A 10,505-nucleotide genomic window follows, 5' to 3' on the forward strand; every position below is an offset into this window, starting at 1 on the left:
TCCTCATCGGACGCTGTGCAGAATCCAGGCCTTTTCTGGGAGCACGCGGCGGCGGGTACTGTCTCCTCCTGGGTGTCACGCACCCGGGGCAAGCGCGGCCCCCTCCGAGGGGGATCCAGAGCTGCTGCTTCTCCGACCGGGCGACTAAAAGCCCTGGCAGCACTCCTGGAGCCAGGGCTGGGGGAAAGCACGCCACCGAGTGACACCGCCTGACCTTCCTTCGCGCCCTCAAAGTCCTTTCTCCTATTTCTGCGTCACTCCAGCCAATGCAGCGAACAGAAGCACGGCCAATACTCACAAATGCGTTTGCCACCTGCCACAAGGAGGCTGTGGCCGCGGCTTGGTCCCCTCTCGGCTAAGCCGAATCAACTTGTTCTTTTTCCCCCACCGGAAAAACACTGTTGAAAGCCAAGAGTATTTGTACCCACCGCCTGAGAGCCGCCTGTAGGCCTCGGGGGCACCATGGCCTCCCTTAACCCTTTCCCTCCCCAGGAGGAGCTGGGGAGGCTCTTGGGGGGGTCACGGAACACGGGGAGCCCCCGCATTCCTTCCTGGGAGACGCCAAAGAGTCCTTAGTAGCCAACAGCCAGAAGGGACCATGGCGCAGCCACCACGGCAGCTCCCACCGCGTGGGCTCTGGGGCCCCCCGGCGCCCCAGCGTTTTCAGACTTTTGTACTCCCCGAAACCTTCAACCCTCCAGGTAGGGACCAGCCCTGAGCCCCACAGCCCAGGGACGCTCGTGGGGGCAAGAGCGGAGCTCACCGCCAGCCATGGCTCCTCTCTCTCTCGTAGGCTCAGCCAACCTGTACCATCTGCCCGGGCAGGTGCAGCCCTTCCTTGCATGGGGGGTACCCCAGGCCCCCCAGGCACCACCAGCAGGTATGGCACCCCAGTCTGTTCTGGCACCTTTGGCATCCCCGTCACACCCGTCCCCCCCGCGGTTTTCGCACGGGCGTTCAGCAAGCCCGCGGGAGCACCCTTGCCCTCGCCTGGGTGACGCGTGCCCACTCAAGCCAATCTGTGGAGAACTTCCCAAATATCTCTGGGAATTTCTCTCCCATTTCACCTCCTAGAAGGGAGTCTCCTCCCCAAAGTGCAACCCCGTCCCACCGGCACAGCAGCTCCCCCATCAGGATCCCCCCGCACACCAGCTCCCCACGCGCCTGGCGCAGAGCTGGGGGATGTCGGCCATGGGGGATGGCTCGGTGGGTGCCCCCAGAGAGTCCCCCCAGCCCAGCACGGCTCCCTCTCGCCCACACAGGTCTGCAGATGGCTCCGTGGGGCTGTCCCCTCGACCCCCGGCTCTACCACATCCCGTGGACAGCCACCAACCTGCCTCCACCAGCCAGCGCCACGCTCGGCCAAGGCACCGCTTCTCTGCCAGGGGCTGCCCTGGGGGGGCCCTGGGGCTGCGGGGCCACCCTGGCCTGGGCAGCCCCGGGGACCCCCCAGGGCCACCCACAGTACCTTGCCCCCTACCAATATCAGGCAAGAGCGGTGGCCACAGCCCCTACAGGGCTGCCCATGTCCATCCCCACCTACCAACACATCCAGGGGCAGTTGTTGAAGATCGACACCTCCGGCATGGCCACCCCTGCAGGGGCACCCCCAGGCAGCAACGTCCCCACGGGCAGCGATGTCCCCCCCAGCCCCTCCGCTGCCCCCCCCAACCAAGACCTTGGGGACACTGAAGGAGATCTCGAAGTGACTGAGGAGATGCTTCTGGGGGAGGCCCTCAGACTCTTTGGCTACTCCCTGGACGCAGTGGGGGCCAGCCAGGGTGGTCCCAGCAGCAGCCCCGTACCTGGCAACTCTGCTGACACCAGTGGAGAGGGGACAGGGGTGGCCCCAGCCTGCCCAGTGCTGCCGACATGCAGCCCCAGCTACCAGCACATCGAGGGGCAGTCGGAGAAGATAAACACCGACAGCACGGCCACCCCTGCAGGGGCACCCCTGGGCAATGACATCCCCCCGGGCAGCGATGTCCCCCCCAGCCCATCCGCTGCCCCCCACAGCCAAGCCCTGGGGGACACGGCAGGCGACCTCACCGTGTCCGACGAGGTGCCTCTTGAAGAGGCCCTCAGACTCTTTGGGTGCTCCACGCACGCGGTGGGGGCCAGCCAGGATGGTGCCAGCAGCAGCCCCGTGCCTGGGGACACCGAGGGCACCAGCGGAGAGGGGAGAGGGGTGGCCCCAGCCTGCCCAGTGCTGCTGACATCCATCCCTGGCTACCAGTACGTCAACGGGCAGTTGGAAGAGGTAGACACCTCCAGCACAGCCACCCCTGCGGGGGCACCCCTGGGCAGCGACGTCCCACCAGCCAGCGACGTCCCCCCCAGCCCCTGCGCTGCCCCTCACACCCAAGCCCTGGGGGACATTGCAGACCACCTTGCAGTGCCTGACCAGGAGCTTCTTGAAGAGGCCCTCGGGCTGCTTGGGTGCTCCCTGGACACGGTGGGGGCCAGCCAGGACGGTCCCAGCAGCAGCCCCGTGCCTGGGGACACCGAGGGCACCGGCGCAGCCACCCCCGACTGGGACTTCAGCCCCTTGTCGCTGCCAGACGAGCTGCTCACCCTCGACTCCTGCATCCCCGAGCTCAGCGACACCACGCTGAGCCTCGACATATTTAACAGCGTCGGGATGGAGCCCCAGGAGCCACGGGGGGATGCGGGGATGGACCTGCCACCATCCCCGGCTGCCGCGGCAGAGCAGCCGAGGAAGAGGCAGGCGCAGAGCTCCTTGCCAATGCCACCCAGCAAGCGCAGGGCTCTGGCAGACGACATGGGGGTGTGAGGGGGGATCAGACGGGGGTGAGATGGAGATGGGGGAGTGGGGGGTGGGAGGGGGGGATCAGACAGGGGTGAGATGGAGATGGGGGAGTGGAGGGTGGGAAGGGGGGATCAGACAGGGGTGAGATGGAGATGGGGGAGCGGGGGGTGGGAGGGGGGGATCAGACAGGGGTGAGATGGAGATGGGGGAGTGGGGGGTGGGAGGGGAGGGGGGTGGATTGGTTGGGGGTGGGTTGAGGGGGGGGGCGGGTGGAGGTTAGGGAGGGTTTAGAGCAGCTTTGTTGGGACCTTTTCTGTTGTATTTTCCATTAAAAGTTCTTTCTCCAGAACCGCTCCGTGCCTGTGTGGGACGGGGAGGGAGCGCGGGGGGCACCGGGAAACAGCCCCCAAGAGGTGCAAAAGCCCCGCCGAGCCCCAGATCCCAGCTGGCGAGACCCGAGGGGAACCCAGCCACCCCCAGGCCCGAGTCACCACCAGCGGGGCAGGCAATGGTGGGGGGGAACAGGAACGGGAACGACTCCCCTGTCCCCTTCCCCAGGGGAAGCAGCCCTTTGGTGGGGAAGCCAGGACAGACAGGTCCCTGCAGGACTCACGGACACGGCCCCACGCAGAAAGCAGCCCCTGCGACAAGGACAGACCTTGGGGGCCGGGGGGGACACGGACACGCACGACAACAAGGGCTGCAAGGCCTTCGTCTTGAACCCCACCAGCGTCCCCTCCAGTGGGGACAGGGCTCACTGCAAAGCCCTTCAAAGCCTCAAGACAATCACACCCTTCCTCGGGTCCCACCGCGCTCAGCCCCGCAGCCCAGCTTTGCCTCACCGACACAGCAAAATAACCCCAAATCACCCCAGGAATGGCGAGGGAGGGAGCTGCGGGCCAGGCAGGGGCCCTCCTCCCCTTCTCTGGCTGCACCTTGGGCAGCCGCAAGACGGGGAAGGGGGGAAAACAACGCATCTCTCAAATCTCAGCACCGGCCAGCAAGTGCCTGGAAAGCTCATCTCTCCTTATTGCCCATTTCCCATCCCAGCTCCACAACCCAGGAGCAAGGCAGCCCACGGCACCTCCGAGAAGCAGCCTCACCTTGCCGGGTCTGCCTTGCAGAAGGTGCAGGGTGAGGTCCCCCAGCACCGGGGGGGTGGGGGGGGCTGAGCCCCTTCCTTCGGGCAGTCCCAGGGGTGCCGCGAGCCGCTCCGGACCCCGGGCAGGCGCAGTCCCGTCGGCGTCAGCACGGCGCAGCTCCCGGTGCCGCTGCTGCTCAGCGTCTCGCCCCGCACGCCAACTCGCCCCAAGCGCTGGCCTTGCCCCAAAACTGGCCCTGGAGCCGCTGCACCGCCACCGCCCGCAGCTCTTGGGGGCCACCGAGAGTCCTTCTGCTCGAGAGGAGGAGGAAAAAGGAAAGAAAAGGAGAAGCCCCAAACCCAAACGTCAAGGAGCCTCAGCGCTGGAGGACGAGCTCTCCTCTCCCAAAGCAGCCTGAGGGAGCCACGGGCAGAAGACCTGAAGCCAGCCCTGGGCTGGCTTTGAGGCAACCAACTGTTCACCGCTTCCCCAGCCACCCTCCCTGGTTGGAGAACTGCCGCAGCCCATGGAAGGCAGAGAGCAGGGCCCAGCTCTGCACCACCAGCGAGTGCTTTGCTTTGCAGGGACACAGACAGCCTGAGCAGAGCCTGGACCTCCCCGTCCACCTCACCGCAGACAGCCAGAGCACACCCAGACACCGGTCACGACCCACACTGGACAGACCAGGGAGTCGCGTTTAAGGCGAAATTCCCTCGGGCTAAATTCGGGTGAAACGACACCAAACCACCGGGTAAAGATTGTAGTTATGACAGAAGCGAACTGAACTGGGGAGGCGTGGAAGTAGGCGGCAGGGTTTCTCACCACAGGAATTGGCATAAGACTCCTTCTGTAAACCCTGTAACCACAGACATCAATTCAGGGAATCAGTGATAGCATATTCCCATACATTCTGTACGGTATGTCTAAATATTTTGATGGTTTTAGTGTTTTGGACCAGCCGTGGAAACTGGTTGGCTGCTAGGTGACTGTAAAAGTGAGATTTGGTAAAGAATTGTTAAGATTTCTTATCCTAAGGCTATGATTGAAGCAATAGACAAAAGTATAGCCAAGCCATTAACTAGTAGAGGTAGTTACTCAGAAGTTTTGCAGTTCTTTGCTCTTCGGACTAGATGTTCCTGTACGCTCGATGGGAACAATGTTGAAACTGGCCACATGTGACTGAAGCTGCGTTAAGCTTCAAGAGCAAAGGACAAGAATCAAGACTTCAAGGACAGCCAGCAAGAACTTCAAACGGGTCGGTGGTCGCAAAAGCAGCCCTTTGACTCAAATGGATCCTTCATTGTGCGTGATCGGGTGTAGGCAGTACTAAGATAATCAGTTACAATCATTTTGATGTATGTGTATACTAATCTGATTCATATGCAATTCGTTATTCTAAATAAGCTGTTAGTGCTGGTGGAACTATCCCCCGTGCATCCAGCGCTGCAATAAAGAATGCCTGCTTTCTAAAACTCCAAAACGAGTCTTAGAGAGTTTCTTCGACCGGCTTTTCGGTATCGTAAGGAGATCCCTCCCGTTGAGTCACGAGGTTCCGAGCAGACCCCCTGGCTTTCTAGACTCCTCCTCAGAGAAGGGCCCAGGGGCGGCTGGATCCACTCTTAGTCTCGGACTTGGTCAACGGTTTATATCTTGAAACGGATGAGGTGTAGGGATTGTGGAAAAGGAAAGAGAGAAGAAGACAGAGGGAGAGAAAGGAAGAGAGAAAGGTTTCACCGGTCCTGGGCCCAGCGTTGGTTCAGTCAGCCAAGGTGTCCAGTCAGCCCAGGGGTCCAGTCCCAGTGGGCTCGCACGCCCGGGGCTTCAGTTTGCGTCCTTTTATCATCCTTGCCCCTCCTTCGGGCGGGCACCCCAACTCCTCAGGTTAATGAGCAGCTTGTGAGCCTTTGGGCTTGGGGGTCGTTTGGGGAGTAACTTCTCCTTGCCTGCAGACACGGCCGTTGTTTGGTCTTTGTATCAGAACAGGGAGCTGGGCAGCCTCCAGCACGCCCTCCCCCTCCTGTTGCTGATGTCTGAGCTGATGGGCTTCTCCCCTTGGTTCCTTGCTGTGCAGGCTTTGTCTTCAAGCAGAACTTGCCCCACCACAACGTTTGAGACAGTAACTCTTTCAGTCTCTCACAACACCCAGGCATCCTCCACGTGAAGGCCACTTCCCACCCCGGCTGGCCAACGCAACGGGCTGCCTACCTTCTTGAAGGACGGCAGCAGTTTGATGCTGACGAAGCCCATCTTGTTCTTCGCGACACGTTTCAGGAGGAAAGCATCCTTGGCCAGGTTCTCGTCAGAGAGCTAGAATTCCACCTGGGACACAATCCTCCTGACCAGCTGCGGGTCGGGGACGCAGTGGTCGCAGTCCAAGAGATCAGCCCCCAAAACATCGCTCGCAGCGCAGAAGCTCCTGGCAAAGCAGCAGGGACACAGGTGTGAGCTGGTGGCCTTTGGGATGTGCAGCACCGCCCGGTCCCAGCCGCAACGGTCGGTGCAGATGGCGGAGTGTTGAGGAGCGGGGTTGCTCAGCTGCGCTCTGAAATGAAATCCAGTTTTATGTTTTCACGAGCGCGGTTGCCTTCACGGCCCCGGCATCGGTCCCTGCCACGAGTTACAATCTGGCAGCCAGAGGTGCCTCGCGAACAGAGCGCAATCTCTTTCATTAACAGGATACAGGCCGGGAGAGATCTTGGGCCTCCGGTTCACGGCGGTTGTCCCGACTCCCCCAGGCCACATATCGTTCCCACAGCGGGAGCGAGAGGCCCGCGTTCCTACCGAGGGTGTCCTTGGGAGCGCCAAATCCTCCAAGTACGAGGAGGGGATGGACTAACCCCATCCCTGCGGAGCACAAACAGCCCCAGCCTCTCCTCATCGGACGCTGTGCAGAATCCAGGCCTTTTCTGGGAGCACGCGGCGGCGGGTACTGTCTCCTCCTGGGTGTCACGCACCCGGGGCAAGCGCGGCCCCCTCCGAGGGGGATCCAGAGCTGCTGCTTCTCCGACCGGGCGACTAAAAGCCCTGGCAGCACTCCTGGAGCCAGGGCTGGGGGAAAGCACGCCACCGAGTGACACCGCCTGACCTTCCTTCGCGCCCTCAAAGTCCTTTCTCCTATTTCTGCGTCACTCCAGCCAATGCAGCGAACAGAAGCACGGCCAATACTCACAAATGCGTTTGCCACCTGCCACAAGGAGGCTGTGGCCGCGGCTTGGTCCCCTCTTGGGTCGGCCGAATCAACTTGTTCTTTTTCCCCCACCAGAAAAACACTGTTGAAAGCCAAGAGTATTTGTACCCACCGCCTGAGAGCCGCCTGTAGGCCTCGGGGGCACCATGGCCTCCCTTAACCCTTTCCCTCCCCAGGAGGAGCTGGGGAGGCTCTTGGGTGGGGGGCGCGGAACACGGGGAGCCCCCGCATTCCTTCCTGGGAGACGCCAAAGAGTCCTTAGCAGCCAACAGCCAGAAGGGACCATGGCGCGGCCACCACGGCAGCTCCCACCGCGTGGGCCCTGGGGCCCCCCGGCGCCCCAGCACTTTCAGGCTTTTGTGCTCCCCAAAACCTTCTACCCTCCAGGTAGGGACCAGCCCTGAGCCCCACAGCCCAGGGACGCTCGTGGGGGCAAGAGCGGAGCTCACCGCCGGCCATGGCTCCTCTCTCTCTCTCGTAGGCTCAGCCAACCTGTACCATCTGCCCGGGCAGGTGCAGCCCTTCCCTGCAGCCTGGGCACCCCTGCCAGCGGTGGCACCCCAGGCCCCCCAGGCACCACCAGCAGGTATGGCACCCCAGTCTGTTCTGGCACCTTTGGCATCCCCGTCACACCCGTCCCCCCCGCGGTTTTCGCACGGGCGTTCAGCAAGCCCGTGGGAGCACCCTTGCCCTCGCCTGGGTCACACGTGCCCACTCAAGCCAATCAGCAGAGAGTTTCCCAAATATCTCTGGGAATTTCTCTCCCGTTTCACCTCCTAGAAGGGAGTCTCCTCCCCAAAGTGCAACCCCGTCCCACCGGCACAGCAGCTCCCCCCGTCAGGATCCCCCCATACACCAGCTCCCCACACGCCTGGCGCAGAGCTGGGGGATGTCGGCCGTGGGGGATGGCTCGGTGGGTGCCCCCAGAGAGCTCCCCCAGCCCAGCACGGCTCCCTCTCGCCCACACAGGTCTGCAGATGGCTCCGTGGGGCTGCCTCTTCGACCCCCGGGTGTTCCACATCCAGTGGACAGCCACCAACCTGCCTCCACCGGCCGGTGCCATGCTCGGACAAGTCACCGCTTCTCTGCCAGGGGCTGCCCTGGGGGGGCCCTGGGGCTGCGGGGCCACCCTGGCCTGGGCAGCCCCGGGGACCCCCCAGGGCCACCCACAGTACCTTGCCCCCTACCAACATGAGGCAGGAGCGGTGGCCCCGGCCCCTACAGGGCTGCCCATGTCCGTGCCCGTCTACCAGCACATCCAGGGGCAGTTGCTGATGACTGACACCTCCGGCACGGCCACCCCTGCAGGGGCACCCCTGGGCAGAGAGGCCTCCCTGGGCAGCAACGTCCCCCCCAGCCCCTCCGCTGCCCCCCCCAACCAAGACCTTGGGGACACTGCAGGAGATCTCCAAGTGTCTGAGGAGATGCTTCTGCAGGAGGCCCTCAGACTCTTTGGGTGCTCCACGGACACGGTGGGGGCCAGCCAGGGTGGTCCCAGCAGCAGCCCCGTGCCTGGGCACCCCAGGGGCACCAGCGGAGAGGGGACAGGGGTGGCCCCAGCCTGCCCAGTGCTGCCGACATGCAGCCCCAGCTACCAGCACATCGAGGGGCAGTCGGAGAAGATCAACACCTCCGGCACGGCCACCCCTGCAGGGGCACCCCCGGGCAGTGACATCCCCCCGGGCAGCGATGTCCCCCCCAGCCCCTCCGCTGCCCCCCACACCCAAGCCCTGGGGGACACGGCAGGCGACCTCACCGTGTCCGAGGAGGTGCCTCTTGAAGAGGCCCTCAGACTCTTTGGGTGCTCCACGGACGCGGTGGGGGCCAGCCAGGATGGTCCCAGCAGCAGCCCCGTGCCTGGCCACCCGGGGGGCACCAGCGGAGAGGGGACAGGGGTGGCCCCAGCCTGCCCAGTGCTGCTGACATCCATCCCCGGCTACCAGTACATCAACGGGCAGTTGGAAGAGATCGACACCTCCGGCACGGCCACCCCTGCGGGGGCACCCCTGGGCAGCGACGTCCCACCAGCCAGCGACGTCCCCCCCAGCCCCTGCGCTGCCCCTCACACCCAAGCCCCGGGGGACATTGCAGACCACCTTGCAGTACCTGACCGGGAGCTTCTTGAAGAGGCCCTCGGGCTCCTTGGGTGCTCCCTGGACACGGTGGGCACCAGCCAGGACGGTCCCAGCAGCAGCCCCGTGCCTGGGGACACTGATGGCACCGGCGCAGCCACCCCCGACTGGGACTTCAGCCCCTTGTCGCTGCCGGACGAGCTGCTCACCCTCGACTCCTGCATCCCCGAGCTCAGCGACACCACGCTGAGCCTCGACATATTTAACAGCGTCGGGATGGAGCCCCAGGAGCCACGGGGGGATGCGGGGATGGACCTGCCACCATCCCCGGCTGCCGCGGCAGAGCAGCCGAGGAAGAGGCAGGCGCAGAGCTCCTTGCCAATGCCACCCAGCAAGCGCAGGGCTCTGGCAGACGACATGGGGGTGTGAGGGGGGATCAGACGGGGGTGAGATGGAGGTGGGGGAGTGGGGGGTGGGAGGGGGGGATCAGACAGGGGTGAGATGGAGATGGGGGAGTGGGGGGTGGGAGGGGGGGATCAGACAGGGGTGAGATGGAGATGGGGGAGTGGGGGGTGGGAGGGGAGGGGGGTGGATTGGTTGGGGGTGGGTTGAGGGGGTGGGTGGGTGGAGGGTAGGGTGGGTTTAGTGCAGCTTTGTTGGGACCTTTTCTGTTGTCTTTTCGATTAAAAGCTCTTTCTCCAGAACCGCTCCGTGCCTGTGTGGGACGGGGAGGGAGCGCGGGGGGCACCGGGAAACAGCCCCCAAGAGGTGCAAAAGCCCCGCCGAGCCCCAGATCCCAGCTGGCGAGACCCGAGGGGAACCCAGCCACCCCCAGGCCCGAGTCACCACCAGCGGGGCAGGCAATGGTGGGGGGGAACAGGAACGGGAACGACTCCCCTGTCCCCTTCCCCAGGGGAAGCAGCCCTTTGGTGGGGAAGCCAGGACAGACAGGTCCCTGCAGGACTCACGGACACGGCCCCACGCAGAAAGCAGCCCCTGCGACAAGGACAGACCTTGGGGGCCGGGGGGGACACGGACACGCACGACAACAAGGGCTGCAAGGCCTTCGTCTTGAACCCCACCAGCGTCCCCTCCAGTGGGGACAGGGCTCGCTGCAAAGCCCTTCAAAGCCTCAAGACAATCACACCCTTCCTCGGGTCCCACCGCGCTCAGCCCCGCAGCCCAGCTTTGCCTCACCGACACAGCAAAATAACCCCAAATCACCCCAGGAATGGCGAGGGAGGGAGCTGCGGGCCAGGCAGGGGCCCTCCTCCCCTTCTCTGGCTGCACCTTGGGCAGCCGCAAGACGGGGAAGGGGGGAAAACAATGCATCTCTCAAATCTCAGCACCGGCCAGCAAGTGCCTGGAAAGCTCATCTCTCCTTATTGCCCATT

The sequence above is a fragment of the Haliaeetus albicilla genome, chromosome 8 (assembly GCF_947461875.1).
Source record: "Haliaeetus albicilla chromosome 8, bHalAlb1.1, whole genome shotgun sequence".
NCBI classification, from domain to species: domain Eukaryota; kingdom Metazoa; phylum Chordata; class Aves; order Accipitriformes; family Accipitridae; genus Haliaeetus; species Haliaeetus albicilla.